The sequence below is a fragment of the Gavialis gangeticus genome, unplaced genomic scaffold (assembly GCF_001723915.1).
Source record: "Gavialis gangeticus isolate Ggan-Ray unplaced genomic scaffold, GavGan_comp1, whole genome shotgun sequence".
In the NCBI taxonomy this organism is placed as follows: domain Eukaryota; kingdom Metazoa; phylum Chordata; order Crocodylia; family Gavialidae; genus Gavialis; species Gavialis gangeticus.
The window spans coordinates 48,416,761-48,426,459 of NW_017729026.1; positions in this window are offsets into that span (position 1 = coordinate 48,416,761).

The following is a 9,699-nucleotide window of genomic DNA, read 5'->3' on the forward strand; positions in this document are numbered from 1 at the left end:
CTGTAGCTAAGAAAGCTAAGTAAACTCAGAGGTATACGTTGTAGCTGTGTTGGTCTAACGACATAGGCAAATGAGGTTCTTGGTCTAATACAAGATATCAGATTTATCCAAAGAACCTTGTCTGCCTAAGTAAATTTAGACACTTATATAATGTTTCCTCAGCACTAACTGAGTATTTCTATGGGGCTACAACATGGTTCTGAGTGAAGACTGAATTATTTGGTTTCACAGTGGGTTAGATTTTGATTGGTCTCTATATAGTGCAGAAAATGTAGGGAAGATGCAGGAACCCTGCAGAGGGGTGACTAAAGGCTTATTGGTGAGCTCCCTCGTATGAACTGGAAAGGGATAGATTTAAAAATCAATATATTTCTTTCACAAGAATGATCTTTGCAAGCTGGATATAGAACAGTGCTATACAGAACTGTGCTTTTGACCTATGCTGAAAGGCTACCAGTTCTGCAACCTTCCAATGACAGCATAGCTGTTCTGCACTAAATTGTGCGTTAGAGCACCAGGACACAAGGCAGACTATATTAAAACGAGTCTATGTGTACCCTGCAGCACATTGGAATTGGAAGCTATGTCAGTGTTCCCTGATTTCTATGCAACAGCAATTCAATGACACACTGACATTTCTGCAAAAGCAACAAGAAAATGTAAAACATAAGTTTTATTGAATAAAATATGAAAACGGACACCACATTCATGATGGCTGCCAGTATTGCTTTAATTTAATTTGTCGAGGATGTTTTTTCATTTTACACAGCTTCTAATCCTGGCAATTTGCCATGGAATTTTTCATTGACAGACAAGAGCTGGGTGATTTTTTTTCAACAAATAAATTTGCCTGCAATGAGGATGACTGAAACTATTCATAAATTTAGGGAATATTTGAAAAACAGTTTGCTTCCCATCTTTGTCCCCTCACTCCGCTCCCCCACCTTCTCCAAAAAAGAGAGATTTAAGAAAACATCCCAACATGTCATTACAGGGGTTTTTAATTTTATTTTTTTGCCATTTCTAGTTTTAAATGTCCTTAAAAGTAATTAACTTTTTAAAAGAGGATTGGTTAATCCTTTTTAAAAAAATGTATTAAACATTTCATCTGGCAGCAAATGAAACATTTCAGGTTAAACAAAAATGATTTTTTTCAGCATTGTTTGACCAGATTTGGGCTTTTTCCCCTATTCAGTCACTAAAATGAACAATGACAACAAAAAAAAGCTACTTAAACTTACACAGATGGGTTGGTACATACATATAATTAGGTACATTTGATAGGAAGGGAGGATAAGGCAATATTCAAAAGCCATTCCCTGTTTTGGCTATTGGGCAGGGAATATATCTTACCCTATGTATAGTGAGTCTGGTCAGTAAAATTACTTTCTTTTTCCCCTTGGATATGAATTCCCTTTTTCATCCCACTAACATTCAACCAAATTTTTTTCAGTATTACGCTTTGCTTCCAACAATGACAGAAAATGCATTGGTAGGGTCATGTTACAGCCATGATATTCCAGGATTTTTGCAAAAGACAAGGATTTCTTAGGGAGATATCTTTTATTAGACTATATAGTTGGGATAGCATTTGACAAGCTTTCAAATACAAGACATTTTTCATCATCAGGTCTGAGCAGTGAGCGCCAACACAGCATAGTAAAAAAAAGGGCAGGGGGAGAGAAATTCCCAGAGGTAGCAGACAAACAATTAGCAGAAGAGAAAGAGGCTGGTTACTGGGAGATCAAGGTCTATACATTAACATAATGTTTCTATTGAAAAGTAATGTTATGAAAATATTAAAGAAAAGTCTATATATCTCCAGGATTCTCTGATCTCAGTCATCTGGCATTATTAGTGTGCTAGGGGTATTAGAAATAAGTTTGCAGATAGGCAGGAAAATGGCTGTATAGAAACAGATACTAGTGGAACATACATTCAGTCTACCTGCCTGCTGTCTAAGCTCTGTTCAGAGTTGCTAATCCTTTCTCTTCAGGGCTCCTAATCTACCCCAACTGGATTCTAACAATCTTGCCAACTACACATAACATCCTGATGACTTGTCCTGCTGCTGCTATCTGCAGCAGTAGGTATCCACCTGCCAGCCTTGCTAAAGGGCTCCAGGCTTTCCTTTGCTGACAGCAGCCCTTCATTGTCCCTATCTCTTTGATGCTCTTTTTCCAGGCTCTGCTTCAATAAAGCTTCGCTTGTCTCTCTTTCTCTGATTCACAGTAGGCAGCTTAGCAATGTGCACAGCATGAATGTCCCTTTCATAAATACTGTGCCAGTTGGCCCACCCCATGCCTTCAAATTGGAAGGCTCTCAGCATTCTGGCTGCTAATCTACCAGCAGCTTTTTGATAGCGTGAGACACCACCATACTGCTCTATTGGTACATAAATATCATAAAGCAATATTCAGCATTCAAAGTCACATCTTTATCATGACACATGGCAATGACATTTTTGGTTGCATAAGAAGGTAAAAGAGATGCCAGTAATACCTTCAGTTACAAAAATCTTTTTGATGATGATAACAAATATTCATTTAGATGCTCAAATGCTATTTTTGTGTATCGTCCTAATAGGAATTGGTTAATCACTATCAGATTTCTAGAGTATATTATTGGGGATTGGAGAGAGAAATGAGAAGCCAGAAGTACAGTGTGTGGGTGCTTTTAAAGAGTCTTTAGATTTCTGGCACCTACAGTACTTGTTTTAGCAGATGATACAGCAGCTCAGTAAACTGTAGTGTTACTTCCATTTGCGTGAACACACTTTTGAGTTAAACTTCAGGAAACCTATGAGGTGTTTCTTTTTAATTTCATTTTCCTATTCCTCACTTAAAAATTCTCCCTGATTGAGATATTATGTATCATTTTGAGTGGTGTTAACTTAATTATTTCTTATCTATGGAGGATTTAAACATGCTGGGGTAGCTCACAAAATTATTAAATAAAAGAGAAAATGATCTGTATATAGGGATGTACTCTTAGTTTGAAGTAATTTTATATATATATAATCCTGCCCTGAACTTCATCTTTCTTTTTCCCCCTAGACTTTAGAAAAGAAGTGATTCCTACCTGCAAATTACTTCTAGATAAATCAGAGATCAAAACAGAGGGACAAGAACTGTATTATTAATACTGTGCTTCATTAACTAAAGCCTTGCTTGTCAACACCTTTCAGATTTCTAACACTTCTTTCTCAAGCATGGTAGGCAATATAGAAATGTCAGATTATCATAGCAGCTTTGAATACAATGTCTGGGAGTAAACAAAAAAATTAAGTACTCATTGAGACATTAAGAAAACAAGGATAAAATAGATCAAGAAAACTCTCTTTTAATATAAATATCACAAAATTATATCTTTCTTATCAAATCATCTTAGCCTCCCCATCCAATGGCACAGTATTATAAAGGCATACTTAATGGAAATAAAAAGGATGCATTATATATGTGTGTGAATGTATGTCTGTGCATGTGTGTGCATGTGTTGGTGTCACTTCTCGGCCTCTTGAAGGCTCAGGTCTAGTCTAGTCTAGTCTAGTACAGTATAGTATACTATATATCCCATTCTTATACTATTCTATACAAACACACACACACACATTATATATATATATATATAGTATACGTATGTATATAGTATATGTATGTATATGTATACATATATATAATGTCTATATAATATAGACTTATATAGTATAAGTATATATATGTATATAAATATGAATAATGTACCATTTTGGATTTGTGTCCCATACTATGCTATGCTATGCCATGCTATGCTATACTGTTTAATTTTGGTCCAGATAGATTGGGTTGGGGCATGACTTTTTCGGCCCACCTTTCTGAGGGCCTTCCTTAAGAGAGGCTAGCAGCCCACCCTTAAATAGAGCTGCTTGGACATCTCAATAACTCCATCAGGTTCCTTATCCCCCTTGCAGAGTTCTGTGACCATGACACTGAGACCTGCGCCTAGGCAAAAGTATGGAGGAGTGGAAGCTACCCTAGAGCTACCATCCCTACTTTATACCACTGAGACAGAGTTCAATGGCCAGACCGAGTCTAGACATTCAGTGCCTTAATGGCTGTAGCTTCTGCCAGTGAGCAACAAATAAGAACTACTGCTGACTGCCTAAAACCTCAGCAAGGGCACATTTCTGACACGGTGATGTCCCTTAGCCTTACTCCAACCAAGGAATATCCATAAGGCAATGGGAGCTAGGCTTTTAAGGCAGCCTATACTTGCCTTACTGTGGAAGTTGCAACATGGTGGTATTTTATAGAAATTACCCCTCCACAAGTAACTCAACCATGTTGCCACCAGGCCTAGCCATTAGATGCAGTTTGTGTGTGTGTGTGTGTGTGTGTGTGTGTAGTGAGAGAAGTCTTCACCCCAAGAAAATATATAACCAGTACAGATAATATATTTATTTTCTTGATGTGAAGATTCTTTCTTTTTGTAAGTTCTTGACTCATGGGTTTACTAATGGATTGGCCTTTTAGCAGGTAGGTTAGTAAGTGCAGTGTATTATAACTCCCAATAGCTATTGGTGATATCTGCAGCATCAAGACTTTTGAACAGATGTTCAATACCCAAACATAATGACCACTAGGGAGGCATGCTAACTGTCTGCAAGTACATAAAGGAATATTAAAAAAGGACAAATACCATTCTCATTAGCCATCAAGGACAGAGCAAGAAGTAATGGGTCTAAGTGCTCACCAGGAGACTTCAGCTTGACCTTAATTTTTAACTATTAAAAAGAGGTTAAACAATTTAAATAAGCTGCCAAAGGAGATCATGAAATTGCCATCATTAAGTTATTTGGTGCTGCATTTTGCCACCCAGATCTCAGGGTGAAAAGTGAGGAGATACTAAAATGGCTAATTTTTATCCACATCATTCCATTTTTTTTGTGATATAATGTGCCTTAATGGGAATGATTACCTTATGAATGAAAGTACTTTGATTGAGTAAAAAATCCAAACTGATAGTGGTTCAATTCCATATATAAAAGCAATATATAAAAATGTATAATACATGCAGGGCGTGTCTACACAAGATGCTTAACTTTGCATTAGCATAGTTTACTGCAAAGTAATCATGTGAGTCTACATGTCCACATACACACTTTGCAGTAAACCTCCTTACTCCTGAGTAAATTTACTACCTGCAAACGCAAGTCGCAAATTTACTTGGGATTAGTAATGGTGCCATAACAATCACAAAGACACCTGACCAGGAGCAAAATCTGTTCTCAGTCAGAGATCCACCAGGGTGCAGGAGATAGCTCCCTGCCCCCAAGGAGCTGCCTGCTACTGAGGTGGGCTCAGCTACAGGAGCCAAGGCTGGGACTATTGCCTCCTGCCACAGCAGCAGGGAGCTCCAAGCCCCCTGCTCCAAGATCGCAATCAAGGAGTGGAGGCTGGGAAGTCCTTATGTTCCAATCCCTGCTCTAAGATCATAAGTGGAGAGAGGGAGGCTGGGAGACCTTTGTTTCTAAGCCTAATACCTGCAGTCATGTGGCTCAGCCTGGGAGAGCCTTATTTAATAGACTTCATAGATATTAGGGCTGGAAGGGACCTCACAAGATTATTGGGTTCAGCCCCCTGCCCAAGGGGCAGGAAGTCAGCTACAGTCAAAGGATTCCAGAAAGATAAGCATCCAAATGTTTCTTAGAAGAGACCAGAGTAGGTGCTTGCATCACCTCTGGGGCAGTCTATTCCAGGGCTTGGGGGCTCAGACAGTAAAGAAGTTTTTCCTTATGTCCAGCTGTGGTGGAGCACCTTTGAGGTGCTTGTCATGTGGCATGGGCTACAGTAGGCTGGGGCTGAGCCCAGCAGGGAATGCAGCCAAGTGAAGCCCTCTAGATCTCATTCTAAAGGGGGAGGTATGTGGCAGAGCACCTTTGGGGGTGCTTGCCACTCGAGGGTTCTCACAGGCTCCGAGGGGAGCCTGCTTTGGAGGAACAGCTGGGGAAACCATCCCCAGGTACCATTTTAAGGGGGAAGGTGTGTGGCAGGGCACTGTTGGTGCCTGCTACTTTAAGACCGGGGCCAAGCAGCCAGCAGGTACTTGATTGTGGTGGCCATTTTAGATCTCTGGGTGCCCATATAAACAGATCAGTTTCCTGCTGGCAGGGCAGGCAGTAACATTGTCTGGTTGCAAGGCTTCATAATATCCTGGAGGTAAGGGAGGAGATGCAGGGGATGGCTAGGAGGCTCCTGGTCCTGGGAATGACCTAAAACTGCACCCTGCCAGGCATGGGTGGCCTGTTGGGGCTCTCAGTTGTGTGGAAGCCCCCAGGAAATGCCAGGCCAGTTACCACCCCGGTGAAAGGTGGGTCAGGGTGCCTTAACCCCAGCTCCCACCTTTGGGTGGGTCGGGAGAAACTGGAGGTAGTTGGGGGCCAGGCATGGCTGCAGTCACCTGAGTCCTGTGTGGGGTGCAAGACCCTGAGAGATGCTGAGGAGGAAGAGTGAGGCCAGGCACAGCTATGGCCACTTGAACCTCCCAGGGAATGAAACTTTGTGGCCCCAGGTGAGGGGGTGGTGTGGAGCCCCAAATGAGGGGGACAGAGATGAGTAGCTCCAAGCGAGGGGGCAGTGAGTACCCCTGAGTGAGGGGGGCACAGATGAAAAGCCCCGAGTGAAGGGAGCAGTGTGGAGCCCTGAGTGAAGGGTATGGTGTGGAGCCCCGAGTGAGGGGATAAGAACACCCTGGTGAGGGGTCACCCCAGAAAGGGGCAGAGATGAAGAGCCCCAGTGTGGGGGAAGGAAAATTAGAGGGGTGAGTGACCAGTATGTTTATGTATATAGAGTTGCCCCCGAAAGGGGCTAGAGCAAGCTTAGACCCGGTCAGGTAATTGGCTGGCCACTACCCTGGTGAGGGTTGTGGGAGAGGCCCAAAAGACAGTAAGTCTGCCACCCAAAGGATGGACTAGCTAAGCCTATGGCCTAAGGGGCCCACTTCAAGAGGGAGCAAGGCAGGATGAGTCGTTGATGTATGAAAGACACCCTGTGAGAGAGGATGGAGTGAGAGAGACCCTAGTGAGAGGAGGGCAGTATTAATGGGTGTGTGACTGAGCCCTGATGGCACAGCCTAAGCTTGATCTGGCTGTTGGCTGGGACCACTGTAACATCTGGATGCCATCTGCGAGGCATAGGCTGCGGTGTAGGGGAGGTATGAAGCTGCAGGTAGTGCCCCCTGGCATCAGGGCATAAAATGGGCAGCCTCCCACCTTAATTAACAACTATTAATTAATGAAGAACAAGGCATGGTAGGTGAGTTAGGTGGGGGGGGGTGCCCAATGGCAACTGGGGAACCTAGCACTGTGGCTAGGCAGGGAGCCTCACTTTGCCACACCAGCCTAAAATGGTTTTGTAGGAGTTTGTGACTGTTGGACCTTGCTATCCCTTGGGGTGCTCTGGTGAACAGGTGTTACCCCATGTCCTGATGCACACCCCTTAAGTAATTATAGGGTACCACTAAGACATCCCTGAGCCTTCACTTCTCCAGGCTGAAGAGTCCTATAGTTCTCAGCCTTTCCTTGTAGGGCCTGTTCTCTTGCCCTCTGATCGTGTGTGGCTCTCCGCTGGATTCTCTCAAGCTTCTCCATGTCCTTTTTGAATTGTGGAGCCCAAAATTGAATGCAGTACTCCAGCTGTGGCCTCACCAAGGCAGAGTACAATGGAAGGGTGACATCCTGGCTCTTACTCAAAAAGCATCGATGGATGCAAGCCAGAGTTTTGTTCACTTTACCAGCTGTGGTATCACATTGGAGGCTCATGTTCATCTTGTGGTCAATCATGACCCCCAGGTGTCTTTCGGCTGTGGTGCTAGAAAGTGTAGCACTGCCAAGCCTATAAGTGTGATGCAGGTTTTTATCTCCCAGCCTGAGTTCCATGGTCATGGGACATGGGCTGAGAGATAATGGTCTCCTAACCCAAGACTCTTAGTGGGCTCAGGCTGGGAGAGCCTTATCTCCCAGCAGTGGCCCTGTGGTCATGGAGCCAGCACTGGGAGCTGTGAGGGAACAAGCTGCTGAGCCTGTTTCCCCACCAGCTTTGTGCTCACAGAGCTGGTCAGAGAAAAAGTTCCTCATCCCCTAACTTGCATGTCTGGGCAGGGACAATGTTCCCCTACCCTGGCAGCAGGGAGCTTCCAGCCCCTGTTCCCCAATCAATGCCCCTTCCCCCCCTGGGAGACATTGTCCCCATCCCAGCAGCAGACAGAATACACACACATCCATACACAGCAAATAAGTGGTAAAACATTGATGGTACAAAACTCATAAGTAAGTTTATTGTAATAGTATTTCTGTTGTTATGTATTTAAAATACTTGCTTTTACTCTGAAACCCATGTATATGACCAGGATCCAAGTAGCAAAGGAAGCTTCTCTTACAGTAAAAACACAATAGCAAATTCACAGATAGGTAATGCCAGATTAAAAAAAAGCCTTCCTGCTGTTATATTAACCCCAAATAATAGAGGAAAAAAAGTAAAAATTTGAGCCAAGTTTGCCCTGGATTAAATTCCTTGAGTGAAACCAAGGATACATTTGACCCTAATCTCCCTTTTAAAACATAGATTGATTCTATAAAATTATTTATATTTGAAAAATTTGTAATATTTACAGCTGGCTGGAGAATAGCAACTGTTTCAAGATCACTGGCAAGGTCTCAAAATTTGTTTTCAGTTTTCATTGGAAAACACCTGAATGCTTTCAAATGTTTTTGGAAAGGGAACTGTGTTGAAACATTCATTTTCAAATCCAAAAGGTCAGGTTTTGTTTTGGTTCTCTGATTCTCTCTTTCCCAGTAACCACGGAGGCCACACTGGCTCTCAAAAGCATTTTCATAAAAACACATCAAAATCACAACATATTGAAGAGAATCTAAGTTAACTGAACTTATATTGAGATAAACAATAACTCCTTTCTGATCAGCTTTAGAAGATTATCTTGATAATCAAATCTTTTAATTTATTACTGTCCCAGGGATAGTGAGAAGAGGGACCAGGAGGCCCCGCCTGCAGGGCACAGTGCGGGAAGAAACATGAAAATAAAGAAAGAAATACAAAACAACCACTTACCTGCAGGAGGAGCAGCACCAGAGGATCAAAGAAAAGAGCCCGTGTGGTTTACAAGCCGTGCCTTTATGGAATTAAAGCTGGTGGGTGACGTCATGAAGACGCACCAGCTGGCAGGGATAAAAGCGGCTGCCGGCAGTAAGGCGGGGAGAGCCAGGGAGGAGGCAGAGGCTCTTTGTGCCGGCAGTGGATGAAGCCAGCATGAACTAGGAATGCCCGTTGACGGGCAGCTGCTGAAGCAGCAAGGCTCCCTTGAACTGGGGGTGCCAAGACCAAGTCCCAGGAAGGGAGGAACACCGGGGGCGACTTCCCCCTAGTATCACCAGGGAGGTTTGGCAATGGAGATGCTGAATGGTGGTGTAACCAGAACAGTAACCCAGAGAAAGAGGCTGAGGCCAACCCCAGGAAAGCAGAAGTGTTCTCATTTGACTGCTCCCAGGTACCAGGTCATGGAACTGGGCTAGGGGCAGAAAGGAAGGAGGGACCCCGTGAGACCAGCTTCAGGAGAGCATTGCCAAACACGGGCAGGAGGGCTGGAAAAGCTGACCGGTAGGACACCGGATGGGAAGACCCTTTTGGGTGCTTTTTTTTTTTTTTT